The sequence below is a fragment of the Myiozetetes cayanensis genome, unplaced genomic scaffold (assembly GCF_022539395.1).
Source record: "Myiozetetes cayanensis isolate MyiCay16 unplaced genomic scaffold, myiCay2020 scf3, whole genome shotgun sequence".
Taxonomy (NCBI): Eukaryota; Metazoa; Chordata; class Aves; order Passeriformes; family Tyrannidae; genus Myiozetetes; species Myiozetetes cayanensis.
In genome coordinates, this window is record NW_026087521.1 from 67,632,583 (window position 1) to 67,650,049 (window position 17,467).

General features: G+C 39.8%; 1 long non-coding RNA gene across 2 annotated transcripts in view; it reads right to left on the reverse strand.

The window, feature by feature from the left end:
* The window catches only part of LOC126644247 (uncharacterized), a 90,196-nt gene that overhangs the window by 19,976 nt on the left and 52,753 nt on the right, over positions 1 to 17,467 (reverse strand). For both annotated transcript variants that reach the window (XR_007629890.1, XR_007629891.1), the window contains exons 9-10: positions 14,565 to 14,670; positions 1,553 to 1,664 (exon numbers count right to left, since the gene is read on the reverse strand). This is a non-coding gene — a long non-coding RNA (uncharacterized LOC126644247). The remainder of the gene's footprint in view (positions 1 to 1,552; positions 1,665 to 14,564; positions 14,671 to 17,467) is intronic.

A 17,467-nucleotide genomic window follows, 5' to 3' on the forward strand; every position in this document is an offset into this window, starting at 1 on the left:
TCTGAGGTGCACAAGATGTCTTCTGCAGCTCTAATTAAACAGATCAAGCACATACAGGCAGGGAACGGCATGTGCACACCAGTCCAGAGGACATGTAACGTCAATGAGAATTGGAACAGTTTGACTGGAACAATATCAAGAAGGTTGATAGAAAATGAAGGAAGACACCTCCATGCCTTAACATGGTACAGCACTGGATACCATCTGTTCCTTATGAAGATGTCAGCACACAGACATAACGATTAAGGCAACATCCCTAGTCTCCACTTATTACTTGGGCCAAAGTGGAATAAAGAACACAAGGGAAGTGCAGCAGTTCTTGAATAGCAGATTATAAGAAGCTCTGGGGAGAAAAAAGGGGATGGGGATGTATAAACAAGAGTTCTAGGAGTGGAAAAATATGGAAAAATTTATTCAGGTTACTCCAAGACTGTTAGTTTGCTCAAAAAGGGCACACTCTGTCTCATGCCCAGGTATTGCAGTGAGGATATGCTTCTGTTTCAGTTACGTTTCTCAGATTTGTTCCTCAAATATGTTTCTAAAAATGGGACAGGAGACCACGGCAATTATAATTTTCTCTTCCAGAAATTTTCTTTTAGATGCATGTGCAATTTACCTTTAGGGGATATCTACCTGTTCGTATGCAGCCTCACCTCAGTAGGTACACACCTGTATCCTACTTTCCAGTGACACTGAAGAGTTATAAAGCTTTTTATTTTAATCACCTGCACAAACATTCTTATCTTACCTTAAGGTAAGAAAGCAAAAAGAGATCAGAACTAGGACTGGTGTCAGTGGAAAATGTGTAACCTCACTATCCCACGTAAACACATTAGTAGGCTCTAACAAAGTCAAGCAACACTGTGAGCTATACTTTCCAACTGAAGAGTCCTCAAGGTATGTAAGAGCCACACATGTAGAATGACAGCACCAGTACAATTCAGAAATAAGAGTATGCAGCCATGTGGTTACCACATTAAAAAAACAAGCTTTTAAGGGTTCAGGATGGAGATTAAAATCTGTAATGTGTATTTAGATAGTGAATACACAATACTTATATTTGTGTTTTGGGACTTGTTCTATTTAAATTCTGCTGCAATCAATACATATGGAAACCAATGCCAGACTCCTCAAACTGATGATGTTCTTCAGTGGAGTCTGAACATGAGAATATTCCTCCTGACATGCTGAGGTGATGCTCAGCTTGATGTTGAGGCTTACCAAGAAAGATGTGAATAATTAACTCTGAAAGAAAGTGGAAGTTGCATAGATAGGAAGAGCATTGTGTTACACTTGACCAAAGCCAGAATGCCACGTTGAGGGACTGTGGAGGTTGCCATGAGTTTGGGCTGTGGTAGGGTGTTCTAAATGAGCATACCTGAAGGGAGGTAGTGGTTTTGGTCTTCTAGCCTTCCGAAGGAATAAACACGTCCCAAAATGTGAACAGCCTACTGTGTTTTTAGTAATGTTTCTTAAAAGCACATTTGAGCTACAAAGTAAAAAAAAAAAAAAATCACTCTCTCAACTTTTTAATGCATATTAGGTGACTTACCAAAACACTTCTTTTTTTGAGTTACACTACTTCAAGACTCCTTGTTGGCTTTGACATCTTATCTGGAACAGCCAGTGGTTAACAGACTCTGGTTTCCATGTTATTAGTGAGTCTGAAATAAAAACCAAAATTTTGTTCAGAATTACTTTTATTCTCCATACATCAATGAACACAAGGACTATCAAACTTCAGGTTTATTACACCATGATTTGTTATCTGGCAATAATCCCAAATTACCCCTCAGGACTGTTCAAAGCTGTAGCAGAGTTATGCAGTGCATTTGAGATAACAAAAATCTGCAAAGTGTCACTGTGGATGTAATAATGTATCTGTAATTACTTCAAGCATCCCAGCAACAAAAGCAAAAATACACCATCTTCCTCTGTTAGAAAGTTGTTCAGAAGGTAGTTTTAGCTTCAAGAAACTAGAGCTGCTCTTATTAAGCAGGACACATTATAACTGTGGTCTTTTCTGTCATCCTCAAGTCTGATATCACAAGTATCCAATACCTGAAAAAGGTTGTAAATTGTCACTGGCAAAATATCTTCTAATTCAGAAGGAAAGCACACCCATGATGGAATGTGAATTGTCCGTTATTGCTTTTAAAGCTTCATGACTCAGAGTAGAGATGGGCCTGCCATGTCAGTAAGAAAGTACCAGCTTCTTAACACATTCCAGCCAACAGCAGCTGCTGTGCTCTTCCAATATTCTCTCACCCTGCCCAAGGCAGAGCTCCTTCTAAAGGAGTTTTGATGGGGTTTTAGTAGTCAGATGGTGGGGGTTGGTCTCTTCTCCCAAGCAAGAAGTGACAGGACAAGAGCAAATGGCCTCGAGCTGTGCCAGGGGAGGTTCAGGTTGGATGTAAGGAACAATTGCTTCACTAAAAGGATTGTCAAGCGTTGGAACAGGCTGCCCAGGGCAGTGGTGGAGTCACCATCTCTGGAAGGATTTAAAAGATCTGCAGATGTGGTACTTGGGGGCGTGTTTTAGTGGTGGCATCGGGAGTGTTTGGTTAACAGTTCCACTTAATGATCTTAGAGGTCTTTTCCAACCTAAAGAATTCTAAAATTCCTTAACAACAGAGCAAAAAAACGTAACTTCCCTTATACTCCAGTATTCCTAATGACTTAAAGTAGTATTAGTAAGATACTTTTAAATAGTAGCTGGTCCAATTACTCACCATAATGTGGGAGGAACATGATGTATGTGTGAGTAATTTATATTGTGTTGTAGTTTTATAGACTTTTATAAACTTTTATATAGTTTTATAAGTTCTGTAAGTTATAAGTGCCAAGATGGCTGCTGGTCTCTTTGCTAGAACAAAAGGAAATCAGTGCCAAGAAGAAGGTGGAGTTCAACAAAGTAAATAATTGCCTTGTTACCTGTTAATAACCAATTATAAATGTATTTGTAATGCATGTTTACATCTGGACAGTGACCTGTAACCAATTATGTCCTTCTTGTCACGAGACCTTGTATACAGATGCTATAAAAACCCTAAGCTATCCTAATAAATCAAACATATTTTAGATCTCATAGGTCGTGTATGTATGCCTCGGAGCCTCCCCGCCAACACCATAACACCAGAAAAAACATGTTCTGATATAGCTTAAAATATATTAAAACCATTCAAAATTCGGTCGGTTCTATCCTTCAAGTCAAAGGGAGCAAACCAAGAAGATGAGTTCTCAGGTATAATTCATGATGTAGCTTTCAGGTACTGAGCAGGCACAACAGTTGGTATTCCTCAAAGCACTGCATTGAGAACGCACAGATGAATGAAAGAATCACACAAGATGTGTGTGTGCCTCAGTCAGCTTATCCTTTCTTCCACCTTCTGCCTTTTCCTTATACTTTTCCTGAAGCAGTATCTTTATCCTTTTATATTCCTGCATTTCTACAGATAATAACCAAAACAGTTACACACCTCACTTCTACTGCAACCAAATTGTTCTAAAATAAACCTGCCATATATATGTATACATGTATATATATATACACATATATATGTGAAAACACTGGTCATTCAGTGTCTTTTCACTCTCACCTGCCCCATGGGATCTCAGTTATCCTCACCTTCAGGGGCGGGTCATAACATTTCCCTCCCCAAAATTATTTTTCTTGCCATCAGTACAGATTAGGCTCCCAAGTCTTCTTACACACACAATGTCAAATTGAACTAATCTAATCTATTTTCTTCTCTTGATACATTTTTTTCTACAATGGTTATATACCTATTTGTGTAGATCTGTATTCCAAACCTCACTCCATTATTTTAAATAGTAAATACTAGCTTTAAAAGACAAGGTAAAATACAATAAAATACAATAAATAACAACTTCTTAAATTATAAATAATACATTAAAAATAAAATCAATACTCAGCCCCCACCATCAAACCTATCACTTAAAACTGCTCTGCTTCTATTAGGAAATTAAAGTTTTATGCCACCAGTACTGAGACCCAATAGAAGCCTGATCCTTTGCTCATACAATCCCTTCCTTTTCCTCAAATCTCAAAGTCAGCTCTGCCCTGGTTCTCTCCTTCCCATGCTATCTGTGCACTAAGGATTCCTTTCCGCTTTCCTTGGCCCATTATAACTGATACACATTTAACTATGCACATACATACCCATAAAATAAATAACATGTTCCACATTTTTATCCTCTGAAATATCAATTAAGGAATTGCCTTTGGTAACAGTCTGCTCTTTTGTCTATGCATTACCAGCAAAAGAATAACAGTGTTCAATGGATTTCAACCAAGAATTAACACAGGAATGAAAAATATTTTACGCCGTTCCCTTTCTTTATATGCGCAACTAAACCAGGTGTGTCTCCTCATACTCATGCAGACAGACACAGTTTTCATACAGTTATAAATAATCACTGAGCATATCAGAACACTAAAAAGTTAGTGGGGAACAAAAACAGAAAAAGCCTATCTGGTTTTGTTTATTTATCACTGTTTCCTCTCCTAAGTCAACTGGTTTGACATTGCTGAAAGAAAACTTGTCCAACAACAGCAGAAAAAAACAAATGAAGCCTTGGATTATTTTTTTCCATAAACTAAAAGCAAACCAAAAGAGGGCTCAATATTTCAATGACACTAGAAACGATGCACCAGACTTGACTGGGGAGGAAAGTGGCAAGCTAAGCACATCCCTTTGGCTCTCCCATTTTGTTAGTTCTTCACTAGTGTGTGTACCTACAAAAGACTTCAGCTGAATTCCAGTTAATCTCTCCCTTGACTATCATGGAGACATTCTATTTAAACAAGTTCTCATTTCCTTCATGTCACATTATGTGTTTCTTCCCTGGAAGTGCAGTGTGTTGTCCTGAGAGGGTGATACAGGTAACGTTTAATATCTAATTGTAAAATAATAGTAGCATTTATCAACCCTGAGTTCCACTGGCACTACTAATTCTCTCAACATATACCCACGTAACTGGGACCACAAACTCTGGGAACTCCAAAAACCATTTTTACCTTGAGCAGCAGGAAAGGAGGAAAGACAAGAGAAACCCATTTGCATGGAGACCAGTGACTAAACCAAATCTCTCTCCTGGTTCTGACAGTTGCCCTTAGAACTTTCTCTCACTCTCCCCAAAACACAGTGCTTGTGCAATCAAAAGGAAGCAAGAAAAGCAAACGATCCATAAAACATACCTGAATTTCCCTTTCAACGGCAGCTTGTTTTCCATTTGCAGTTTTGCACTGAGCATTCATTATTTCAAGAGCAGAACAGCGGATGAACCACAAAGTCTAAGAGGAAGTCTTTAGTTTCAATTTCCTTTGTGTAATCATTGATAAAATATCCTATGAGTAGACACTTACAAGACACTGAGAGATCTGCAGAGCTACAAGGATGTAAATGAAATATGTAAACTAAATGACGTACTAATACATACCATAAATGTAGGTATAACCCTAAAAATCACAAGTTCTGTCTAAAATTAATAGAATTTCTTTTTACAAAAAGATCACAATCTTTGTTAGTGGAATATACCACTTTTACCTGAAGTATCACTGCATTTTCTAGACTTCTTGAATCAAGTGCTGCTTTACCACATACACTCTAACAAATATTATTTCAGCAAGTGTCCCTAGAGGAGTCATACTCCTGGATTAAACAGCTTACTGGAGCCCTGACACCCAAGGAAAAGACTTAAAAAAGCCTTTCTATAGTTAAATGTATACTTGTTTCCAATATTAATACCCTGCTCCAGAATAGTGTGACATGTAAGAAAACTGAAAACATTCTGGCTCTGTGGAAACACTATGCCTGAATTTTACACTTTTTAATTTTATTTTGCTTTTCATTTTAATTACCAAAGCATACAGAAGTTTAAGTATTGAAGGTTCTAAGAATAAATTCATTAAAATTGTAAGTTTATTTATCTAAGGAGAGAAAAATGAGAAAACTGAAAAACAAGTGCAAAATATTTTTAGTAATCAAAATGAAGTAACTGACATTAAGAAGGAAAGGGAAATTTGTATTTTGTTTTAATACGAAATTTTAATATAACAGCTACTTAGGGTGGCATTTTAGAGCTCACATAAATATTTTAACATTCTAAACTGCATCTTTACTGAACTGTACCTAATCACATTCATTATTATCATTTTCACTGAAACAGAAACGTGGTAAACATACATTTAATCTCAGTACCTTAATGCAGTAACAGAGCTGTACCTTTGCCTGCACTCTATGTCCATCTGCACTGTGCCCAGGACTATTTTCAACTGGAAATGATTCCCTAGGCTACAAATGCCCAGTAAGATACATAACGGGCTGCAGCATCGAAATGGCTTCCGGATGGAGGCAGCAGAACCTGAACTGTCACCTCCAGCTCCACTTCTCAGTGACACAGAGGCAGACTCCCACAAATAGCTGGTAAGTTATATTAAGATATTGTGTGATGTGCTGCCAGGGTCTTTACCAGGCCTCCAGTGAACAAAGGTCATAGACTGCTTATTTACAGATCAGAAGGATACTGTACAAACCATGTAGTTTTAGGAGCTTGTGCTTCTAACCAAAATGATTCTGTGAAACAATGCAATGTACACCACATCTTGAGAAATGACATTAATTGAAAGGTGTCCTCTTTAACTAATATATGGCCTTGATTCAAGAAGGAAATCAAGACACATGCCTAAATCTTGTTCAGCTGGAGCAGAGCTTACCTTGCTTTATGGTTTTAAAGAAATGTAGAGAAGACTTTCTTCTTTTTTAGACAGACTGAGCAGGAGCACAAAGAGAATTCCTCTTATTATGTGTTTGTGGAGCATTTAGCACATCCCTATCTTTTGTCTTGACACATAAAACTACTTTGTCTTCTGCATTTGACACTGGACTTGATGATCCTAGAGGCCCTTTCCAACTTAAAGGATTCCATGATTTGTGTAGCAGCTGTATGAGGTATTGCAAGTATAATCCCATAGAGCCCATCCTTCTCACCCACAACGTACCTCACTTTACCATGAAGGGCTTGGTTCAGATTTGATTCTCACCCTAGTCCTTCCGGTCTCTTGGTCACATCACTCCTGCCTTGCCTCTGCTCTCCTGGGACCAGGTAGTGGAGAGCTAATATTTGCCAGACAGCTGCTGTGTGGCTTAATTACCTCCACAAAGGGAAACAGAATCACTGCAAATTCTCATCCAAGGGCCTGAAATGCACACCTGTCTATCAGTAACATCAGCAAATCAATCAGTATTTTGTGTACATACAAATACAGGCTGTTCCCTAACAAATAAACACTTTTCCCCCTTTTCAGTTAAAGGGACTAAAGTAGCCCTGGGTCCTGTAGTAAACTGTCCCTCCCCTCCCACTCTTCATTTATTAACAGGCTGGAAAACGAAACCATATTGTGCCTCCCTCTCCAGACACTATTTATTTGAACATTTCTGATTTTCAAACCTGACAGAGCCTTTAATAAGACATAATAGGCAAGTTGAATGTCAGTCCCAAGAGTCAGAAAACCACTCCATTTTAACCTGTCTGAAATGCAGCAAACAGTTTCAACAACGAAAAGGAGCAGACAGAATTACTTCAGTATTCTGTACTAAGACACTTCTCCTGTATCAGTCCAAACCCTGGGTATACACTCGACACTTCTCCTTTACTGTCTGCCTATTAAGAAAACTCGTGAAAGCTCAGAAACTTGTGTTGTTTGACACTGGGTTAAATGCAAGCATCCAGGTCTGTTTCCAGCACTGACACAGATTTTCCAAATAGCTTTTCTGTGTTCCAGTGCTAGTGACACTACTGTGTCATATTTTCAAGCGAGCACAGTATCAACTACTTCCTGCTCCAGTCCTCAGCCTCAGATACTTGGAACAGCTCAGGGCCAATAGAGTTGAGCATTTTTCAAAGTCCAGCCTTCTGTCCTGCAGTTTAAATAGGACTTCACCATTTTTGACACAGTGACCCTAATCTTTCAGTTTCCCATTATGTCATATTAGAAAAAAAAGGTGTATTTGTCTTCTCCCAAGCTTTATCTTTCCTTAAGGAATTTAGGATATACGTGGATCAAATACTGTACTCATTTAGGAATACCACTGTTATGCAATGCAATGTTATACATCATATTTACTATAATATTTTGCCAAAAATAAGATTTGTCATTTAAGATAATTCAGTTTCAGGGGACTAAAATGTGCAAAGTCTGTTTGCATTAAGAAACCTTCTCAAAATGAAATCTAGTAAGGGAAAACTTCCACAAGCAGCAAGACTCTACAGTGATTGAGTTAAAATCAGTCCCTCAGTATCATGATCTTACATGTTTGTTTGACTGGTCATTTGGTTTTGCAGGAATAGTCTTATCAGTCTACAAAACTGGTGAGTAAATAGTTATTTTAATACTTTTCTCTTTCCTGTTTTCCATTTGAAGCTCTCAGTGTGTTTTTATTTCATAGAAGATGCTACAAAGGGGAAACCGTGTCTGAGAACAAAGAGCAGTTCAGACCACTGTAAGTTACTAATTTCCAGCTCTGGGCTGTTCCCCTTCTGTGGGACAGAGAAATCTGCTCGCTCCTTCCATCCCAGGACCTGCGGGTCCTGGGACAGGCAGAGGCAACCTGGGATCTCTAGAACACGATTCCTGTCCTACTGTTATGCCCGAAAGAGTTTAAGAACGGCCTCACCTTAAACACACATTGTGATCCGGCAATGTCCCAACTCCTTAACCACAAGTGTGTTTATAGAATACCTGAAACAATCCCTCAGAGCCTTGGCCATATTGATCATCACCATTGGTCTACCCTGGCCTCCAATCGGGAGGCCTGGAGACACACCATCTATAACGCTGCTGCTGCTTTTGAGACCACACGCAGGATCACTCTCGAGGAGAAAAGACAACGCAGAAAGAATCGCGTCTCGTCTGTATCACCTGGGGAGTCTTTCTGCTCTGCCTTCTGCAACCGGACTTGTCTATCTCGCATTGGCCTTTTTAGTCATCAGTGTGCTTGTAGCAAGCGTGGGTAGAGCCCTTCTCAAATCTTCGTTCGCGAAGCCTAGCCATGATGATGATGTTTATAGAATACTAGTTTTACCAGGAAAGAAAAGGCACCATCAAAGTCTTGGAAGGTGGAAAATTTGACAATTTAATTCTTAAAGTCTTTGCAATCTCCTTTGTCTATTCAAGTAGCACTTTTTATTAGCCCATCATAAGGAGCTCAATATGGTGTCTCACTATTTATGGACTTTCTATCTTCTTTAGATGTCAGGGTTTTTCATGCACCTACTCTCTCTTCCCACTTTTGTCTACGATTCATCCCTCTTATCACTGGAAAGCTGAAAAATACTGGACACAGTAAGTTCCCAATTAGAATTGGTGCTCTACCTAATATGAACAATATCCAACACAGAACAGCAAAGTCAAAAGCATATGGTGTTTTTCAAGCAAATGAAAAACCTCCACCGTAAGTGTTCCAGTAGCATTACATTTTAGAAACAGAGTTACTTCTAGAGTAACTCCAGACTCAGAATCCCAGCACATACTGAGTCTGAATGGAGTTAAATACATGCTTAAATGCTTCAGGAACTGGAATCCATCAGGAGTTTTTCTGCTGTTACCAAATATGCCCACACTTATAACTGATATGGCTGCTAAGACTCAATTTCTCTAGAAGCATAGAGCTTTTAGATTGGTAGTTATTTCATTTACATGGCGCAGCCTGGTCCTGCATTACTTAATCATGCTCTACCTAACACACTAATCTAACATCAAAAAATGAATTATATTTCAGAAGTACAACCTCAATAATCCTTTTCCAGCTTAGTTGTCAGATTCCATAAAGCACCCTTCCATCTCCAAGCAGCATGAGGCTGTTTCAAAGCAAACAAAAGGGCAGTGTGGCTCCTCAGGAGTGTGTGCTCTGCTGGGACTGCTCTGACAGGGTGAGGGGCCGCTTGGGGCCTGTCGGGCCCAGGGACAGAGACCCCTCAGCTCCCAGCGGGGGGGACACCGAGCCTGGCTGTGTGTGCCTCGGGGGGACACCGAGAGCTCACGGAGCCAGCACAAGGTACCCCATTCCCTGTTCTCACACACCTCCCCAGGCGTGTGGGAATGAACAGGGCCAGTGGGAGCCGCCGCAAACCCACCCACTGCGGGGCTCAGTCACATGTTGTCCTCACACTCACGGGTCCCAGCCCTTCCCAAAGCAAACTGCGACTCCTCGCTCGCTGCTGCTGCTGAGCGAGGGCAGCAAGAGCTAAACCAAATGTAGAATATTACACATGGAGGCTTGACCAAATCAAAACTGCTCTATTGATTACCTCCAGTTCTAATAGTCAGTTACCAAGTTTAATGACTTTTAATTCAATCTGACCACTCACACAGATGACCCCCTAAGTTAAGTCACAGAGCAAAAATGATTGAATCTGTGAGAAACACTCCCATGCTTCTTCCCGATTCCTATCTATTCCTCTCAGAAGCAGATATAAGAAGAAACTCCACCAGAAAAGTTTTTCTCATGAGGTTGCCAATTGATTCTGCAGACTCGGCTAACCAACAGACTTCTATGCATTTCTCCAAGCAGATCCTCCTAATCTCTCTGTACAGGATACGAGAACAAAATCAGAGAAGTGGTAGGGGCTGCAACTACAGTAACACAAACTTCACAGATCTGTATGTGCTTTGTGAGCAGCGAAGGGCTTATTTTCATCATTTAGGTAGAAATTTTAAGATACTGAATCTTGAGAAGGATTATAATTTTGCCAACTGAAATTTCACCAAAACAGACTTGGCAATCAATTCCACCACTTATAATCCATAAGTGATGCCTTGGCTGCAGCATAGCACAGAGGATGCAGTTACCTGAAAACGTTCTTTCAGCTTCAGGGATGAGAGCCAAATTTTAACATTTTCAGAAAACTGCTGTATTGTTTAGATTTAAGGTGAAAATTCTGCCTCTTGTCTTTATTTTAAGCAATGTAGCAAATTCTTTAAACTGCTGAAAACTGCCTTGCATTACCGAAACTGAAAGCACGCTGATGTGATTTTAGCTAGGTGGGATTACCATCATGGAGTGAAGTCTCCACATACTGTTGGAGTTTCAGGGTTGTCCTAACTGTTGTTTCTTTGTGTTATGAAGTGCAGGGGGAGAAAAATCAGGACCCTCTGAGGTTTAGGATTTAACCAATTTTCGTATCATACTAATACTGATTTTCCTGTGGCTTAAATCAACCTTCCTACTATCCCCAAGAGGCTACTAGGACGCGTCCTGTGAGCCTCCTCCTTTCTCCTAGCACAGCTCTGAGTGATGATCTCATTCTCCACTCGTGTATCTTCTCATTCCATCTGTAGGCCAATAACTCATAAATCTGTCCCTTCTTTCATGGCTTGTCTCATTTCATCTCATCGCGCCTCATGTCTCTCCTTGGGTGTTTTGTTGTCAGTTATGAGTCACTATAACTCAGACTTAATTCACATCTGAAACCCTCTTCCCTCTCCACATTACTGTTCAATATATGCAACTTAGGTCCCATGAATGTCCTGCCCTGTCTCCTGAAAAAAAAAAAAAAGAAGGAAAAAAACAAGGGAAAATAAACCCCAGTTCATATCTTTGAACATTATCAAGGAAACCAAACTTACAGAATACAAGTTCAGGAACTTCTAAAATGAAGGTTGTCATTAATTTTTTTAATTCCTTTTCAGTGTCTTCATTACACTTAGATTTTACAACTGACACTCAAATAACCACCACTGTTCATTTTGCATCAGGAACTGCTCACACCTGGGCTGTGTAATAGGTGCAAAGCTGTGGTTTTGAAACAAAGGCATCCAGACTTCACCATCAACTTAACCAGACATCCCAGTCACCACTCAGGGCAGAATCAATGTTCAAATCAAGGAACCAACACTCCTGCACTTTCTGGAGCCATTGCCTTGGTTACCAGACCCAGCAAACATAACATTCTCTATTAGGTTTTTGATACTAACTCTTCCTATGCTCAATGCAGACTGTTTTGGAATGAGAAGGACCATGACTCTCAGAGTTTTGCAAATTTTTTTTAATTAGGAAAAGTTCCTTTTAAAATGCCATCATCTTCTAGAAATACCAACTGTGATAATACACTGATTTCAAGTTTTTCAAGTCCCAAAGTTAAACAAAATTTGTGAAATGGAATTACTCTTTCTATGAAAACCAAGCCAAATTAAAATCTGCATCTCAAATACAGCAATACTTGTAAGCAGCTTTGTAAATTACAACTGTAATTTATTTAGAAAATAGTGTAACAGGGTAGAGTTAGAAACATGAAAGGTTTGCAAGGAAAAAACCCTTCCTTTCTAAAATAGCTTGTTACTCACAGTTACTCAAACCACATATAGTCTGAAATTTCTAAGAGGAAAATTTGACTTTTAGAGTTTTCTTATTTTGAGGACCGATCCCAACCTGAAATTCAAAGCAAAGTCTATCTTCCCCATAACAATGAGTTTTTAGAACATTAAGTAAGGTCAGTAACTCGTATCTAAAATACGGGATGTTTGTTTGACCACCATCTTTGGGTATAGAATTAGTCCATAATTTCAGCTTACAGAATGTTCTCAGGGACTATTCTTCCTATCTGTTGTCAATAAAATTCACGCAAGGTTCATTTCTCCTCTACTTGAGTGTTAACTCTTCTGAAGGAACTACGCGAGTAGAAAACCACTTCTTAATCTGGAGTGTACTTATTTTCAAAAGGTTTGGAAGTGTAAATTCTTTAGATACAATTAATCTTCTTACGGGAAAACAGTATCACTCAAAGTTGAACAGAAACCTTTCCTAAATTTACATTAGGAGGTTCTGACAGCAATTTCCTGTTCTTCCAAAGAATACTGTAGCTCCAAAGTGAGACTGAGGATGTCTCTTAAGGCCAACAATCTGACCCAAGATTCAAAAACACTTAGAACGAAAACCAGAATTTTCACCACTGACTTTACTTTTAGAATGTTACCGTGAGCGACTTGCACTGGAGGTCCAATGCTGGGAAAAAAAAAACCAAACGCCAGTGAAGACAAAACACTGAAAGGAAAAGTACTAATAATGCTACGCCATCATTCGCTGGTCCCACGTGTTACATCTGCATTATGTGCAGCAAAACCTGGTGCTCTGGGATTTAATACCAATTTTGTATATGGCTTATCTGAGGTTCACTCAGATGAAGCAAACTGCATGAAGTCACAGAAGCACTTCAGTAGCAGAATTTGAAAGAGTACATCAACACTGTCTATGAGCACACTGCCAAAACCACAGGAATGCACACATAATAAAGTATCAACTTGAATAAATATCTGGAAGCTGATACACTGTGCAGTTCGTGAATTAAAATAATATTCAGAGTGACTTTGCTGTTTACTCATATTTGCTTTTCAGCCAGTCACATATGGTGTAACATTTAAGGAGAGTGATTTTTCACATGTCAGTGACATAGCTGTGAAATACAAACCCTTAGGAAATACCTTTTGTGGCTTTGTTTAAAATACTTAACTTACGAACAATAGTTTGCAATGTTAATTGCAACAGCTTAATCACTGCAATGAGATAACATAAGATTGCAATGACTGTCCCAGTAAAAGTTTTTCTCTGCCCCTGCTACTGACTGAGGTACTCTGCAAGCACAGCTCTCACCTTTATGTTCCTCAGCAGCCCGTTTGCTTTTCCAGTTGATCAGTTGCAAGGGGACCAAGCTGTGTACAGCCAACCTCCACTTCTATATCGTCATACAGACATGTACGGAACCACTTGTTGCTGCTAAGTTGTCACTTTGCACATCCACAGCATGTCTGTCACCATCCGCTCACGAGGAGTGCGAAAAGGGAATCATCCCACAAGTGTTCTCCTTCCTCCAGAGACACGGAACACAGGCTTAGCAGGCCTTCCTACGTTTTCCTGTATGTACCCCTAAACCAAAAATCTATTTCCCTATAATCTAGATTGTTCTTGCTGTCCAACTAGAAAGTCTTTGGCACTGAGAGGAATTGTAAACGCCTGGTCTTTCCTCAGCTGTATGCAGGACATACACACAACTTAAAGCTCTTTAAAATCCTTGAGGCCTGGCAAATAGTACAAGGGATGTCCTGGTATCCCTGGGAACTAAAATGCCCTCACTGTAAGCCTAACAGAGGACCTAATTCTTGAGGTCACTGGAAGTTTTGCAGTGCCTTAGCTCATCAGCAGAAGAGAAACTGTTCCCTTTGCTCCAGTGCATGTCCACCACTCCTCAGATGGCCATTGGTGCTCTGGGAAGTAGCACATGGGATGGAACATTCAGCAGCATCAACTTGTGTTGAATCTGGAGCTACAACTCTGCCACAATACTTTCAAACCTGGCTCACTCTTTAAGTTGCAGGGGGCATTCTGACTAAACAACTTTCAACCTTCACCTGATTTCTCATTTATTTTCAGAATTTTCTCATCACTTTGTGTGACTTCTTAACAAGACCATTTTCCTTTCAGTGCAGGAACCGCAGGGCACATCACATGTGCACCAATTGCTGGTGTAGGATATGAAAGTGTAAATACCTGAATACCTTGCAGATTAGTCTCCTATGACGACTCCTTGTGTGTTTTGAGTTCGTTTTGCCAGATTACTGCTTCATCTTTTTAAGAGCAACCTGAGACAGATGTGCTGTAACAGCAGAAGAAAAAGCTATCTGAGTGTGATTTTAGTCAGAAAACACAGAATAAACATAGCAAAAGTCAAAACATCATAAAATAAACATAGTACTGTTACCCCCTACAGTCTGTTTTACTGATAAATGTGACATACCATGCAGAGCAGATGAACAAGCAACAGCAAACAAACCATGTCATTTCACAGGAAAGGATGGAAAATATTTGCATTGTTCCTTTAAGCAGTGGTTTTGAACTTTCTGACCTGAACCGCCCTCAAGACTATTGGCAGTGCTCACAGCTTTCCTTCTTTGCCAACCCCTTTCCTCCTCCCCTTCTTCAGCTGAACCAGAAGAGCACATTAGCTCCAGTACATCTCCTTTAGGATATACACACACCTCACCCAGAGTGTACCCCTTATAGGACTGCTACACTCCAAACCTTATGAAAACTTTCCCTCTCTTGATTACTCAGGAACTGAGAACAAACCATTTGTAGTTCACCAAAGCACCTGCCTCATAAACTGGTATATGCTTGTTTTGAGTAGAGTGATGCTGTGCCAGCACATACAAGCAGAGAATTTGGGGAAATATGTGTGAAATATCTTTAAATTCATCAGAATAAACACCAGAGAATCATTTTCTCTCCAGGTCAGCAAGAAAATGTGTGTTCTACCTTTGTGGAAGAGTCAGTTCATGGACATTAACATGGAGGTAAATCAACATAAGCGCACAAATATTCCAACTTCACATAGATCTGGAGAGAACATAAACATTACAGAATGTCCAAAATGTACTTCAGTTCTTCAGTATTGATCCTTCACACCATGAACAAGGAAATCCAGTGCCAGGAACAGGAGACCAACATACTCATCCCCAATTTCAAATGCTTCTGTTTGGTAACTTTAACCTTTTTGCTAACATCAGGCTCTACACATTCATTTCAAACAGGTTATAAAATGCATCTACTGTGCATGTGAAGTACTTTCCATAAAGGTATTCTTTAATTAAGTAGTGCTGAGCTTGGGTCTCTTATGAATATTGATGCAAGCCTTACATTTTCAAAACTCAGGGAAATGTGATTTTAGAAGATGCAATCTTCCATAACAGCAATTTCTGAAGATTTTGGGTCCCTCTGAAGATTGCTGAAGCTGATGATTCAAAATCACTAATTGTTTTTCAATCTTAAGGCAAGGTATATTGTGAAAAGTGATGCAGTGGCCACTATTTGGAAGATACAGGATGATTTAAACATCAGTAACATCCCATGGAGTTCAAAACCATGTCCTTTGCTGGTAGCTAAATTCTTCCAGAAGCAGCAAGAATACAATCTCCCTAAAGTAAACTGTAAAGTAAACTGTAGAGTAGAAAATGATAGATAAAGGAAACTCTGTGCACTGAGTAACTGTAGGGAGTCTAAAGCTGAGGATCTAATAATTACTCTTATCTCTATCAAGGTGCAACACGAATAAGCTGAGAAGTGCAAGAATGCCTGACAAGGCCCCAGGGCTCTTCACAGCTACAGAGAAGCTTCATTATTCTGGAGAATTTTAAGTCTGATCTCACATGGAAAGAACACGAGACATTTCTTTTTCCTGCCATGCTGCTGATGTGGATGTCTGGAAGGTATTTTCTCCACACACTTCCCTTCACACAAGTCCCAGTGATGCCACAGGTTCACTCTTGGGTTCCTTTTTACAGGGCTGCACAGGCACAAGGAGCAGCAAGTACACAGAGAACAGGGGCAGCCAAACTCCAGCTACCTTGTGGCAGGGACACCCTAGGGAAAACTCACTTTAAAGAGACAGATGTTTTCCTTGGGGTTCTTCCATTTCAACCTCTGCTTTGCACAAGACATACTAAGGATGCTTTAGTTCACTGACACAAATATTTGGACTTTGAAATTTCCTGGTGATTATTACACATTCAAACAGTAGCTGGACACTTCACCTTCCAAACTGAAGGAAACACCCCAGACAAGGTGCTCCCTCCTTCCCTGTGCTCTAATACACACTCCAACAGAACAGTAGCAGGTCTGAGTGCAGTCACACACTTCTTTCTCTGTACAAAGTATGAGAGCCTGAGTAACAGCTTTACAGGACACTTCCTCCAAATTCAAAGCAGTTCCTCTCTGAATTGTGCAAATGATATGGCATGAAATTCATTCATTTTACATTTGCTTGGTACCATGAAGTCACAGTTTTCTTCTGCTCTGACAGAAACTGCATCACAGGTCTTTTGCAAATTCCCACTGAAAGCAAGTGGAATCTTGTCACTGGCTTCAAGGAAAGCTGGAACGGCTTTTGTGTTATTTTAAAGTGAGGCAAACAATATCCTTTTCCTTGCACAGCATAAAATACTGCACTTGGCATACAAAAAAACCTGTTTGACTAAGAAAACGGACCCCAAACTTCTCTTTTTAATGCTGCAGCCCTTTCAATGCCTGCAGCCTTCCAGGTAGCTGCACTTCTTTAATAGAGCAGTAGTGAAAGAGAAACTGGAAAAACACAGTAACTGAAATATGAGCAAATGACCTAATCTGCACCATGGATCTGCAGCAGGCACACTTTTTCTCAGGGTTACAAAGTGTGAGCACTTGGCAGTTCCATAGAGTTAAAACACGTTGCCCATAGTTGGATCGAGTGGTTATACCACGTGATTTTTTATCAAGTTTTCTAATGCTCTCACAAGGTCCAAAACTTTCCTTTTGCAGTTTCTGATAGACAAAATAGAAAAAGGATCAGAGGGGAAGTAAATGGAAGTTTGGGTTACCTTACCTCCTCCTTTCTCAAGTAGAAGACAAATTTATGGTTC